This window comes from Cryptomeria japonica, chromosome 7, assembly GCF_030272615.1.
Source record: "Cryptomeria japonica chromosome 7, Sugi_1.0, whole genome shotgun sequence".
Taxonomy (NCBI): domain Eukaryota; kingdom Viridiplantae; phylum Streptophyta; class Pinopsida; order Cupressales; family Cupressaceae; genus Cryptomeria; species Cryptomeria japonica.
The window spans coordinates 642,062,113-642,077,450 of record NC_081411.1 but is presented as its reverse complement, the minus strand read 5'-3'; positions in this window follow the sequence as shown (position 1 = coordinate 642,077,450).

Here is a 15,338-nt window from a genome sequence, read left to right as displayed (position 1 = left end):
CTCAGCTATTGAAACATCACCAAAACAAAACTGAAAACAAACTACTATGGCTCAATCTATAGTTGGGCCTGAAAACTGTGCATCAACACTTCTTGAAAAACAAAAAGTGAACTAAACTGAAATTGAAATGTGCGACCTACTCTACCCTACCCTAACCAAGAGTGAATCTTCATCACACAAAACCATTCACTAGGTTTGAAAAGTAACATCCTTTTCTTCTCAATTTAGGATGAATTACATGCTCATGGCCAACTGAGAAGAAATGATGAATGAAGAGGTGCTTCACATAATGCTACAATATTGCTTTGAGATAAAAATAATGTGGCCTACCTCTTCACTTTGCTCATATATACTGTTGTCCGAGAGGGCATATGTAAGACGAGAATGATAAGCTTTTTCTGAATTTTTCATGTTTGGGTGTAGGCTTGACTTCTGATGCCTTGTTGGCCTCCATTCTAGAAGCATGTCTGATTGGGCATCCTCTTCAGATTCTCATCTTAAGGTATTCACTACTGGTTTCTACTTGGTCAACTATCATCTCAACCACAAATTCTTTCTTACCATTCTTCTCCACTTGAACCATACTTGCATTCATGTCAACCTCTTGAACTTTTTTAATAATCAAGGTTTCCTCCTTTGCTTGCTCATGGATCAGCACCCTGGCATTGTCATTTTCATGCTTTTGCTGATCACAAATTACCATCTTTGGGTCAGTGCAAGAAGATGAGTCCACTTTTTGGCCAAAAAGTGGAAGTGTTTTCCCTGATTTTCAGATTTTGTCTCATTTGAGCTTAAATTTTGAAACACTTAGAGATTGAATCTTGGAAAAAGTCAGTAATATAAAAGATAGCCCTCTGAGTGTAGTTTCCAAATATATAATTTATTTTAATACCCACATAATAAAAAATAACTTTTTAAATGGAGTTCTGAAAACTATGTTTTAAAAATGCCTGTTTCAGGACCATACCATGCATGTGTACGACCCACACTTTTTGACACAATTAAAATTATTTTCTCAAACCGTTTTGGGAAATGGTTTGTAACACACTGAAGATTGATGAGCATATTTTTTTGTATTTTTTTTTTTAATATTTTTTTTTTAATTAATTTTTTAATGGCCGTAATTATCTTTTTAAAAATTTGACGTGTACGACCCACATAATTTGATGTAAACTTAACATTTTTTGATTTTTTTTTTTTTTAAATACAAAAGAATTTTGTGTAGATTGATGACATATAATTTTTTTTCCAAAATTCTTTAAAATAAAAAAGTTATTAAATTAACAAAATTAGTTAATATTTCAAATTTATGGACCCGATTTAGTATAAATTAAATGAAAAATAGTTAAAATAATCAATTTTTAAATAAATTTACATATTTAGAATCTAGACAGTATAATCTGAAATGGGTTTTAATTTCGTATAAAAATTCTCTAATTAGAGGCGCGTAAACTATTTCTGAAGTTCATATTTGTGCTTTCATTCATGGAGATTTGAATTTGCAGGTCCATGTCTCAGGTGTGGCCATCCCAGGCCTATCCCGGGCCTAATCCCGAGCCAAGTGGCCGGTTGTGGAATCAACTTCCACAAAACGGGCCCCCGTTTTCAAACAAGGGCGGATTGTGGAAAAAAAGGAAAAATGCCATTTAGAAACGGGGGCCCGCTTTTAAACAAAACGGGGGCCCGTTTTTAGAAACGGGCCCCCGTTTTTTAAAACGGGCCCCCGTTTCTAAAAACGGGGGCCCGTTTCTAAAAAACGGGCCCCCGTTTTGTTTAAAAGCGAGCCCCCGTTTTATAACAAAACGGGGGCCCGTTTTTAAACAAAACGGGCCCCCGTTACCTTTTGGCTCGGGAGCCCGAAGCACAAACGGGCCCCCGTTTTTTGAAAACGGGCCCCCGTTTATAAGAGCGCATTTTTCAATGCGCGGACTTCCGCGAATTTGTGACTCATTACCTTGCACTTGCCCCTTTGTTAATTCATACTTGTTATCCTCATCATTAGCAATAAATAAATGAAGCTCAACAAAAATAAATCAACTTGATTATGACATTTAGTAACCATTTTATTTAGAATACCCTAAGTGTTCCATCTGGATGTCTTCAAATGATGATTTCTTAGTGTCTAAATTTGAAACACATACCTCTATATCATCCTAAAATAAGTCCTCTTCGTCATTATTTCCATTTTGTTATGAGAGAGGATTGTCTTTTACCTTGTTATAGATTTCTTGAGTGGTGAAAACATAAATGCTTTGAACTTCTTCCTGATGTCCTAAAGATGCTATAGCTGTAATTTGAGTTTTATTATCCCCGCCTTTCACAAAAAGTGGTAGCTCATCAAACAAAATGGTTAGAACTTGACAACTATCAGCCTTTTCTAGATCCTAAACATGTTCATCATCTAGAACCTCCTCTATATTTTGTAACAAAATTGATTCTTCAATCAAAACATCATTTGGTTCATATGTGGATGAGCTGATTGTATTAGGACAAGAAGGATGTTTAAGAATGTATTGTTGAGGTTCGTGAGCTAGAAGAGATTTCCTAAAACTTGGGAAAGGAAGCATGCAAGACTCTTCTTTTATAGGTTGATCTTAGATGGCAAAAAATAGAAGGATGGACTTTTTAGTTGCTTGCTCTCGAAAAGAAGGAAATCTCCTAAAACTTGGGATTTCTAACTTGGGAGATTTAGGAGACTCGCATTGTTTAAAGCTTGGTATTTTGATCTCAGAAGCCTCTTTCTTAGCAAGTAATAACTTCATCTCCATCTCCTTTGCAGCAATTTGTTTCTCAAGATTATTTTCAAATTGTCTTTCTTCTATTTCATATTACTAATCTTGGGCCTGGTAAGCCAACTCTTGCTTTACACTTAGCTACTCTAGCGTGCTTTGGCTTTCATCACAACACTTTTTAGATTTAACATGGTCAATTAGATAAACTTGTGAAGCTCTTCAAGAGGCTTCTCTTGGAGAATGGTAGCCTGAACTTGCTCATATATGAGTTCATTTTGCATGAAACACATGGTGTTTAATGCAAGAATTTTCTTACCAAAGAATGGGTTTGGAAAACTACCAACTTGACTTTCTTATTGTTTAAGCACAAAATATTGCAATGATGGAGAAGGAATTAATTATACCTCTAACTTGGTGAGCTTCTCATCATATTGCCTTTTTTGGGCTATCAACTGATTTGCAAAAACATTTGCAAATTGCTTACCCTGTTCTTCCATTTTTTTCTCATAAAATTGGGTTGTTGTTACATGGCTATTTGGGTTAAAACCAACATTATGGCTACTTGGGTACTATTGATAAGGAGGTGTAGGAGAAATATTTTCATAATAGAGTGGTGGGTATATATATTGTCCTTGAAAATTAAACATATTTACTCATAGAAAGAGATGGAATTTAGAATATAGGACTATTTTGAAACATACCAGTACTTGTGTCTTTGAAACTAGAAAATATGAACTTGGAGTCACCAAGTGTGCTTGTAGATCTTCCCTCCAAAGGCTGAATTTGTAATTTTCACACCAAAAATCAGAATTGTGTGGAAAAAGCATTGAACTGAAAAAGTTCAAGGGATCCCACTGGGTGTGCCAAAAACTATTGTCATGAAGGATTGAAACTATGAAGCTAACTATGAAACCCAACAATCCTGTGAAACATGAGAATACTTTCAAGCCTATGGGTTGCCTATATTGAAAGTAGACCTACAGATTATAGGCTAGCTTCCTACATGATTAATCTCCTGCAAACTAGTTTCTATTGAGAAAAAGGATTGAAGGAATACTAAAATTAAACCTATCCTACGAGGTGATACACTAAATATTTTATCTAGAAATTTGCAACCTGCTCAACTCACAAAATCTCTCAACAAGTAGATCTCAATCACTCACAACTCAACTAAACATGTGATGCATCAATATTTCATAAAAAAGATTGAATTCATAATTTTCTTGAAAGAAAACAGTTTGTTTTCATAGCTACAAATTACTGAAATCAGCTAGCACAATTTATAACCTACACCTATCATGTAAATACTCACACCAATCATATTTGAATGAGACATAATTAAAGGATTTAAGCTCAAATCACAATAATAACATCAAATAATTAATCCATAACACAGTACAAGAAGTGTTAAGGAAAATTCTACTATTTTATTGAAAATAAGGAGCTACTATTGTTACAAACTCAGAAAAGTGAGCTACAAATTTTGACTGTCTTGAAACCTCTGTATTATGCCTGCAAGGGTGTCCTTAGACTGTGTTTTGAGATCAAACAATGATTGCATCTCAAGATAAGAGTATTGTCTCTTGGATCTTATTAAAAGTGATTGCTCATGATGTGTGGCTTGCATTTTATTGACAAATGAACTCTCTTTATTTGATCACTACTCTGTTAATTATGGATTGCACTTTTGACTATGAAGTGCTCTGAGATAGAAAGCCCTATGCCTTGAATAAATGTTCACCTTGTATGGCTTGTGCATGATGTAAGAGTAGTCATTGATCATAATTGCATTAAGGGTCATCTTTTCATATTTGATGCTATACCCTCTAATTAATTCAAATAATATCCTATGAATTTGTCTGTTATGACATATTTTGAAATATAGAATCCTCTTCTTCTTTGATAGTGAATAAAAATTACTGTGAGTGTCTATTATAATGGTTCCTTGAAAATGATCTCTACTCAACTTTATTGTTCATTAGATTGATTTTATTTCCTTCAAGGCAATGATGTGTCACCCTACCTTCATATTCTTCTTTATCTTATGTAATATAGTTTATTTTCATATTTGTATGAAAAATCTGTTTATAGTTTATTCATCTATTCCCACAGATTGTATGGGACACCTTACACATTTCTTGTAAATGGAAAATTTATTTCTATGCATTTTCTATTATTTCTTTGAAATACTTGCATATGTGAAATAAATTTTGACTTTTAAACCATAATGTGCAAATGAATAAACTTGTTTTATTTCTTTTCTTGTGTACCTTTCTTCAAATGCAATGTGTAAGGCCTGTAATAGGCCACAAAATTTGGTTGTAGAAAAATTTAGGTAACAAGCTCAAGTAAAGAACTTATGGAAACATATTCTATGTAGACCTGGAACAAATCTAGTCAAAAAACTCCTTATAAAAAACTATTGGGTGCATGCGAAATAGTTCATGACTACAGACTTTTTAAAAGCCATAAAAAAATTTGCTTCACAAGGAACTATCAAAGTGAAATGTTATTCATAAAAGTATTACAAAAAAGTGAAGAGCATGAAACAAACCACATTCACATATTGTTGAGCGCTTGTTCAACTTTTTGTGAAGGATATTATACCTAGAATATTTATTGATAGTGGTAGAAAAAGTCTTAGATAATGTCAAGAAGTTTAGTAAAATTATGGCTACTCTAACTTTCAAATATATTAAATTATCATTATTATGATCATATATATCAATTTAGTTCATCCTAAAGCTTATTGTTAAGTATCTAAGTCAACCTAGTTCTTAGCAAGGGCATACTCAGGGATGTATAAAAGTTATTGGCTAGTTATTATCATCATGTGAAGCATTATGTATTATTGAAGAATATTGGATGTATGCCGTTTGAAAAACTATTTTTAGTATATCTCATATTGTATTCCTCTATTACATGTATGTTTTTTCAATATATTGTCTCTCTAGTCTTTAGAGAATATAGAGGATATTTTACATAAGCTCCTCTAGTTATGTGAGTGTAAGTATTTTACTTCTAATAATAAAGTTGATCAATGTATAGCTACAAATATAGAGAAAATAGAAATGATTCTAGCTTAATGGTAACATGAATGGAGTTATTAGGTAGTGTCATTATGTGAGCATTGATGTAATAGTACTAGTATTTTGCCATTATGGATGAATGAAATTGTGAAATTCAAAATTAGGAATAATAACAAAACCAAACTCACAATCAATCAATCACTCAATGAAGCATAATAGAAATACATGAAATTAAAGGAATAAATAAATGATACCTTCACACATGGACCTTTCTTAGCTCCATTTTTATTCAATTATATTTTTAAGGATGAATATATGGGTTGTTCTCACAAATAGAATAAATCAAACTGCATAATAATCACAATGAAGTTGTTGTGAACACAAAAAATTAAACATTGTAGAGGAGGAATACCGTTGTCAAAGGTTGTATATATAGATCCTAACTGATATTGATCAACATTTTAGATCTGTAGAAGAAATGATGAGAGTAGATTAAGGATGATTATATAAGATGGATTTGTTTTATGAATTAGAGGATTGATTGAAAGAACATGTTTGTGAATGCATGAATAACTAAACTATTAACATGGGTGACAAAGGAGTGTTGGAAAATGCACACTCCAATGAGACACTGTAGGTGATTGAAGGTTTTGTCATTGATGGCAACCTTACAATCCTATGACATCAACAAGACAATTTACTGGCACTAGCAAGGTCAGACTCTACACTGACACATAGACCACCGGCACCAGCAGTAAAAGGAAGCATACCGGCACAGAGGCTGACAGGAATTTTGTTTGTAAATTATTTTGTTAGTTATTGTAAAATCATTGTAATCGGACTTGGCAAGTTGTAAAATGACTCATATATATAAGAGTTCATTGTAGAGGAAGAAAAGGATGTAATGGAGAAAAAATAAGGCAGACCTATTATGCGAATTATAGGTTAAGGGTTTATGTATGAAGCAGACCTATAAACCGGTACTGGATCTGGCATAATAGATGTTATTTTGAAGCAGTACAATACATTGGATTTATATAATCCATTTTGTAAGTCAGTGAGACTTCCCATTTTGTAATTAAGCAGTGAGCTCTAGGCACTTGGCCTTCCTGCATGTGCAGGCCCCTCTTGTAGCAGTAATATTCTCTTATTGGCCAATAAGTGAATATTGTGGGTCACAAATCCCACCGAGATTTTTCCCACACCATGTTTCCTCATTAAACTACTGTGTTATGTTGTGTTTTTCATGTGTTTGTTGTTATCTTTGTTTATTGCATTACTTTCTATTTACCGATATACAGTATTAATATGTTCTACATGTTTTAAGTTAAGAAAATCTTATAACCAGTTAGATACTGATTCACCCCTCCTTCTCAGTATCTATGGGAATCCTAATAATTGGTATTAGAGCTTGGTCCTCTATTTTTAGAAGCCTAACAGCTTGAGGAAGATCTTGACACTGGTAGAGATGGAAAACTTAATGAAGCAATTAGAAGGAGGTCTCTCAGACTATGATGCAGAAAAATTGAAAAATATCAAACTTGAAGATGATCTAAAGGCTGCACAAGATATTATTAGAGCACTTCAAGAAAATCTTACCATTTCAAGAAACAAGAGAAGAGAACTTTGAGAAAAAATGCAAAATGAGAATGATGAAAAGGAAACTCTTAGTGATCTGATGAATAAGCTGAAACAAGAAAACATGACAACAAAGAATGAGATGCAGGATATGACTATGAGATTTTGTAAAGAAATTGAAGATAGGGAGAAGAATGAAAAAGACTTGACTAGAAGACTGAATGATGCTACAAATGAAAACACAAGACTTAGTTATGAAAATGATATGTTGAAAAAAGATCTGATGCATGCACATAATGACTCAAATGAACTCATGAGACAAAAAGGTATCTTGCAAGGAGAACTGGCTGCTGCAAATCAACATAAAGAAAAATTCAAGAAAAGCTAAGAAGAACTTGGTGACTTGTTGAAGAATCAGAAACCTAATGGTGACACTAATAGTCTTGTCTTTGAAGCTGGTGAAAGCTTTGGTACTGCAAACACATAGGAACATGGAAAACTGGTAAGACAACCTACTGCTTATAAATTCAATGGCAAATGCTTTAACTATTATAAGTATGGTCATAGAGAAAATCAAAGTAGATCTAGAAATTATTAGAATACCAATACACCCACCGGTCAATGTTCTAAATGCAACAAAGTTGGTCACAATTCAGAGAATTGCATAATGAATGCGAGATGTTATGTTTGTGGAAGATTTGGGCACTTATCTAATCAATGCAGAACACAAACCGACATAGGATATGGAAAAGATATTCAGAAAAATAATGTGACTTGTTATGCTTGTAACAAGATTGGACATATTGCAAAATTTTGTAGAAGCAAGTCCTCACCAGTAAATAACAAATGTCCTAGTTTGAAAGGTAAAGAAAAAGTTGAAGAAGTTAAGTAGGAATTCTCAAAACAATGGATCAGGAAAATAGAACTAAATGTTGATAGGAATACTCCTCCACTGGCAGAACAGAGTAACACTCCACCAATAGGAGAATCCTCATCTAACTGAAGAAAATTTCCTTGAGGGTTTAGCAATCAAATGTGAAACATGCTATTATTCCCTTAGTTGATGGTAAGAAGTTGAAATTACTTCTGTACCGGAAGACAAGTGAAGTCATTACTTAACTGACAAGCATTAAATGTGGTGGTTGGCAAAATTAACATTATAAATAAGTGTTTTGGCTCCAGTTTCATTTCATTGAGCATTCAAACATTCAAAGAGTGCGAAAATTCCAGAGCAAAGACATTTCGAGCAAAGAAGCAAAGAAACCTTTTCCTAAGGTAGATAAAGGTATTTATATCCATGGCTTCTTCATCTGTTCCTGAATTCATAGAAAACCCTACTATAGTCGAAGTGATTAAATGCCCTAGACCCATATTTCAGCTAGTTCTCAGAATCGCTAAGAAGGATGATAATGTTGGTGCATTTTCTCAAATCCCCAAAGGAGTAGTTTTTGCAGAAGACCCTAGAATGTACATTCATTGTCACATAGAAGAATTAGGTGATGAGGAAATCAAGAGAATTTATAAGACTGTAATTTGTGATGATTTTGGTAATGTGAAACCTAAACACAAAATAGTTGAAACCCTAGGATTCACTGAAATCTTCAGTTTTCTGGAATTCCCTAAGGATGTTATAAGGATAGTTCTAAGCAGGGTACATGGTGAATTTTTCTAGTTAGACTCAGTTCACAAAATTACTAAAGAGGTAGTAAAGGCTGTGACAGGGCTACCTTCCACTGGTAACAGACTTGATAAGACAAAGAAGGTCTCAAATGATCTGGTGATGAACCTAATAGGTACAACATCTAACAAAAGATCTTTAAGAGTGAATGATGTAACCGACATCAATGTCAGATTCATTAGCATGATTTTAGGCTACAAAACCACACATGCAAATAGGTTAAACTCAGTCTCTAGCCTATGCATAAAGAGTGCCTATGATATGATCAAGGATAATGCAAAAATAGATGTGTGTGAATGGTTGAAAGATGAGCTTATTGATAATCTTGGAAAAATTAAGAAAGACAAAAAGGGGACATTTAGATTTGGAAACCTACTTGTCTGTTTAATACTGCACATAACAAAACAGGTACCCAGTACTGGTAACAAGAATCTTGGTTTTGATATACTGGTAAGCAAACAATTGTCTGATTTACTAAATAACATGGGTGAAAATAGAGAAAAGAATATAAATGAGTACTTTTAGGCATTGAAGGCCCAAATGAATACTAGAGTTAGACTTTCACAAGCAATTGTAAATAAGTATAAGGATGAAATATGCTTTGTTATTAAGAAAGATGAGATTTGGATGGAGGCAGTTGTCCCAAGAACCATTTGGGTTACTAAAATGGGTAATGAAACTGATGACCACATAATTGAAACATATGCAAAAGCCCTTCTGGAAGTACCTAAGGAACCTGAAGAAGATGTATTTGGCAGTGCTGAAACTATTGAAAGTCAAATCCAATCAAAGAAAAGGGTAAAGAAGGTAGAAGCAATAGTAAGAAGAGGATATAGGCAAGCAAAGGCTATCAAATAAGATGTACTTAAACAAATCGGTATCACTGAAGATGAGTTAGAAATACTACAGCCAGAAACTCACCTTTCACTGGTAGCAACTTCTTCGGAAAGTGACATGCCAGCTGCATTTAAGAGAGTTGTGAGGAAAAGAGAACCTTCACCGGTATCTACACCTTCTCCTAGAAGAACCAGACAGAAACAACAGGCAGTAAGGCCCTTGACTAAGAAGATAACTCCAAAGAAGAAGATATTAACACCCAAGAATAAGACTCAACGAAACATTGCTCCAATTGACAAACTACTAGATGAAATAATAGAGGATGGACAACTGAAAAACATCAATAAATTATATGATTCATTATCAGTTGATGACAAGGAGAAAGTTGAAAATAGTGTAATTCTACACTTGGACATTTACAAGAAATTTCTAATGCAAGTTGTAGATGAATTGCCAATAGAACTGTTTAAAAGACTTGAAGCAAGAAGGCAAGTTGTTGTAGAGCTTGATAAGAAAATGAAAATTAAAAAACTACTTGTTGTTTATCCAGTCAACTCACCAAAAGAGATAGATGATCTGATCTCTGAGGCTAACCGGTCAGTATTTTCAACTGCACACTGACATGTAGCACTTATGGTTGGTAGAGTAAATGAGGTTGTAGAGGAAGGCCAATGCATGGGATATATTCCTTGAAGAGAAGGAAAAGCAGGAAGAATATAGAAAACCCAAACACATCAAAGTATATCAGAAGGATAAGGATAAGGGAAAAGGCAAGATTGGTAGACCACCTAGCATAAAAATAAAAGATAACTTATCCCCACCACCTTTGAATACTCCATCGGTAGTTACCACTGACAATCAACTGGATAGTGAGAGTATGGACATACCACAAGAGGACACAAATCCTAACTCTAAGGTATTATACACAGTGGACATTGATACTCAAAGGTCAATATTGTGGTAGATAAGGATACAACTAAGAAGATAGATATTGCTAATGAGCAACCGGTAACTAATGGTACAGAAGGTAAACCGACAGATGATAACACTGAGCAACAGGCTCATATAGAGCAAAAGGCTCCATCACCACAACAGGTTCACACTGAGTCAATGCCACCGACAACAGCTGAGAAAGACAAACCTTTGCTTAAAGAAATGGAAACACAAACTGACCTACTAGAGATCACCACAAGCAAGGATATTGCTCCCACCGGCGGAATAGAGATTATTGGCTCATCAAATATTGTAACAAAAGTTCTTTTGGATTCCATAAAGAAGATAACATATTGTATCTCATAGGCTTACAAGGCAATAGATGACACCATTCCAATTTTGAAGATGATAGCACCAAAATGTAATGTAGATAATAAAGAGGAAGCATTCAAGGAGAGATTAGAGAAGGAAAAGCACAAATTCTTTGAGGAAGAAATAAAGAAGTGTACAAGGCAATTTGACACACTTCTACCAGAACTATGTAGCACATTGAAGGAATTCAAAACTTTGTACAGGGATACATGTAAAACTAACTTTTTGACAGTTGATATAGACAAGAAAATTAGCAAGATACAGGAAGAAATAAATGAACTAGCTAACAATTTCATTAATTCATCTGATTCATTATCAGTTTTTGAGCAGAAGATAACAGGTTTTGAGGAAGAACTATTAAAGTTGGAAAGAGACAAAGAAAGAATAAAAGGAAAGGCTAAATATCTAAAATGGAGACTTAGTCCAAAATTAGACTACCTTGCCTCCTTAAGGAAAGAAATATCTGATGCCTTGATTCAAGGACAAAAAACATCGGCAGAGAAAATGCAACACCTCACTGGTACAGTTCAGAGGACAGAGGCCACAATAAAAGACAACAAAAAGTTCATTGAGAGCTTGAATCTGGTTTTGGCATATCTTTTTCAAATTGTAACCAACTGGTTACAAGGATGAAGCAGGAAACCACACTCATTGACACTTTGAAAACCTTTGTCATTGATGCCAAAGGGGTAGTACTGGAATAAGAAAAATAATCAGTAAAATGACTCATCAACTCAGGGGGAGTACACATTTTTTTGGTACACATTTTTGGTAAGACAATACCAGCAGATTCTTTTTGGATGACAGTTTTTGGATTTTTCTCATGAGTGTCGCCATCAATACCAAAGGGGGAGATTTTTGGAAAATGCACACTCCAATGAGACATTGTAGGTGATTGAAGGTTTTGTCATTGATGGCAACCTTACAATCCTATGACACCGGCAAGACAATTTATCGGCACTAGCAAGGTCAGACTCTACACTGGCACATAGACCACTGGCACTGGCAGTAAAAGGAAGCATACCGACACAGAGGTCGTCATGAATTTTGTTTGTAAATTATTTTGTTAATTATTGTAAAATCATTGTAAGCCAACTTGGTAAGTTGTATAATGACTCATATATATAAGAGTTCATTATAGAGGAACAATGGATGTAATGGAGGAAAAATAAGGTAGACCTATTATGCAAATTATAGGTTAAGGGTTTATGTACGAAGCAAAGCTATAAACCAGTACTGGATCTAGCATAATAGATGTTATTTTGAAGTAGTACAAGACATTGGATTTATATAATCCATTTTGTAAGTCAGTGACACTTCCCATTTTGTAATCGAGCAGTGAGCTCTAGGCACTTGGCCTTCCTGCATGTGTAGGCCCCTCTTGTAGAAGTAATATTCTCTTATTGGCTAGTAAGTGAATATTGTGGGTCATAAATCGCACCGAGGTTTTTCCCACACTGGGTTTCCTCATTAAACTACTATGTTATGGTGTGTTTTTCATGTGGTTGCTGTTATCTTTGTTTATTGCATTACTTTCTATTTACCGGTATATAGTATTAATATGTTCTACATGTTTTAAGTTAAGAAAATATTATAACCGGTTAGATACTGATTCAACCCCCCCCCCTCTCAGTATCTGTGAGAATCCTAACAAGGAGGTTTTGATTGAAGAGTCAACAAGGAGCGAGTCTAGGTTAAACTGACGAAGTGTAGGTGCATGAAGAATAATTAGTAGAATTTATTAAAAAAAAAATCTTATTCAGAATTCTAAAGACTAACTAGTATAGTGTAATAATGTTAGTTTAATTAAATAATTAAAAATATAGATTAATGTTTGAAGAATAATAAATGGGGAATGATGAAGGGTTTAGACAAAAATATATTTAAGTCATTTTTAGTTGTCTAAACTTTGGCACTCTTTATGATGATTTGTTTTATAGCATTATTTCAAAGAAATAGTACTAAATATGGAAATTTTGTTGATGATATACCCTAATTTTCCCTAGTGCACTAAGGGATAGAGGTAGCATGCTCCATTAAGAGATTGGCTAGAAAATAATTTTTTAGGACAAATTGTCAAAAGGGATGGATAGGTTAGCTGAAGCAATTTAGGTTGGAAAGACATGCTGGTTAGAAGATAAAATTAGTTTAAATAGTAATAGGTAGACCGAAGAGTGAATGGGTATTGAAAATAAGTAGTGAGTAAGGTCAAAATTAGGGTTTTGGGGGATATAATTATGATAGTAGGGTTAATTTGACCTCATTTTACTCATTCAATTCACTAGTCTCCTAGGCTCCAAAGCATCCCATTTAAAGTAGTTGGTGAGCTAGAAGGTATTCCAATTACAAATCCTTGTGTAAAACATGTCTAGATATTAGGTCCCAACTAGTTTAAGCCTCATGGTAGGTATCTAACCCTTAAATCTATATCCTATGTTTTAGGTACATTTTTTAGGCATCAAATACAAGAAAGTCAAAAGTGCAAAAATAGGTCAAAATGGTGCTATTGTGTAGTAATGTTGTGTAATTGTAGTGAAACTCCACTAATGAAACTTTTCATTGTTCTAGTAAAGTGTAAATGCACTTTTATAGGAAAGATGTGCAATGTAGTGTCCACCCTGTTGACATATGGACACTCCAATGAGACATTGTGTGTGACTGAAGGTTTTGTCATTAATGGCAACCTTGCAATCCTATGGCACCGGCAAGACATTATACCAGCAAAGCATTACACAGGCAACCTTGCAATCCTATGGCACCGGCAAGACATTATACTGGCAAAGCATTATTCAAACAAGACAGTGCACCGACATCAGTAAAATCAATCTACACCAGCACCGGCATAGAAGATGTACACTGACACAGAAGGAAATATGTATACCAACACTGAGGCTGATAGGATTTTTGATATGTAATATTTTGTTTATTATTGTTAGCCGACTTGGCAAATTGTAAAATGACTCTTGTATATAAAAGAGATCATTGTAGTCATTTGTGGGATATGGATAGGAAATATAATAAATTATAAGGCAGACCTAATGTGTGAATTATAGGTCAAGGGTATATGTAAAGAACAAAGCAAGAAATGATACTAAATCTAGCATTGAAGATGCTATTGTAAAGCAATACAGATCATTGGATTTGCATAATCCTCATTGTAAGTCAGTGTGACTTCTTATTGAGTAGTGTGCTCTAGGCAGTTGGCCTTCCTGCATGTGCAGGCCCCTATTGTAAGTAATATTCTCTTATTGGCCAGTAAGTGAATATTGTGGGTCACAAATCCCACTAAGGTTTTTCCCACACCGGGTTTCCTCATTAAACATCTTGTGTTATGGTGTTCTTTTCATGTGGATGTTTTTTATTCTGTTATTTACATTAATTCTTGCATACCAGTATATTGTTACTTTATGTTCTACATATTCAGTTTTAAGAAAATCTCATTACCAGTCAGATACTGATTCACCCCCCCCTCTCAGTATCTTTGGGAACCCTAACACACCCTTGGCTTGGCTTTTATTTCATTCGTGATAGAATTATCTAGACTCTTTATGATGTTTTGGATCATGATTATACATGTGTTTTAGATACTCATTATGATGCTAGACATTATTGGACATATGCTATTTTCATGATTTATATGGATGGTGACACTATCATTATTGATCATGTGATTTGATGAATATATGTGTTTGATGGATCATATATGCTTGAAGGATTCTATATGTAATACTATGTTGATGGATTATTGATGATTTATGGTTGATCATGGATTTGATGTTGTTACAATTACACTAACCCTATTTCATGATTACATAGGATGAGTTGAGTATGCGATGTGTTTGACTATTGTATGATTGTCTTCATGAGAGGGATGATGTCACGTCACTCATTGAGAGTGGGATGTGTCATCACGATTCCCTATCACTTGCCTATTATGATATATATATATGTTGTATTGTTGCTTTCTAGTTGCAGGATTTGTAGGTACCAGACACTGACTCCACGCTCCACAGGTCTGAGCGTGTCTTTAATCCCAATGGTATATGTGGTCTGAAGATGACGTAAGTTATCCTCACATACTCTAGGTCTAAGTGTTGGCATTTGCATGAAGATTGTATTAATGATATTTAATGTTGTCATTGATGTCAATTAACCGGTAATGATATTGTTGTAAAGTTT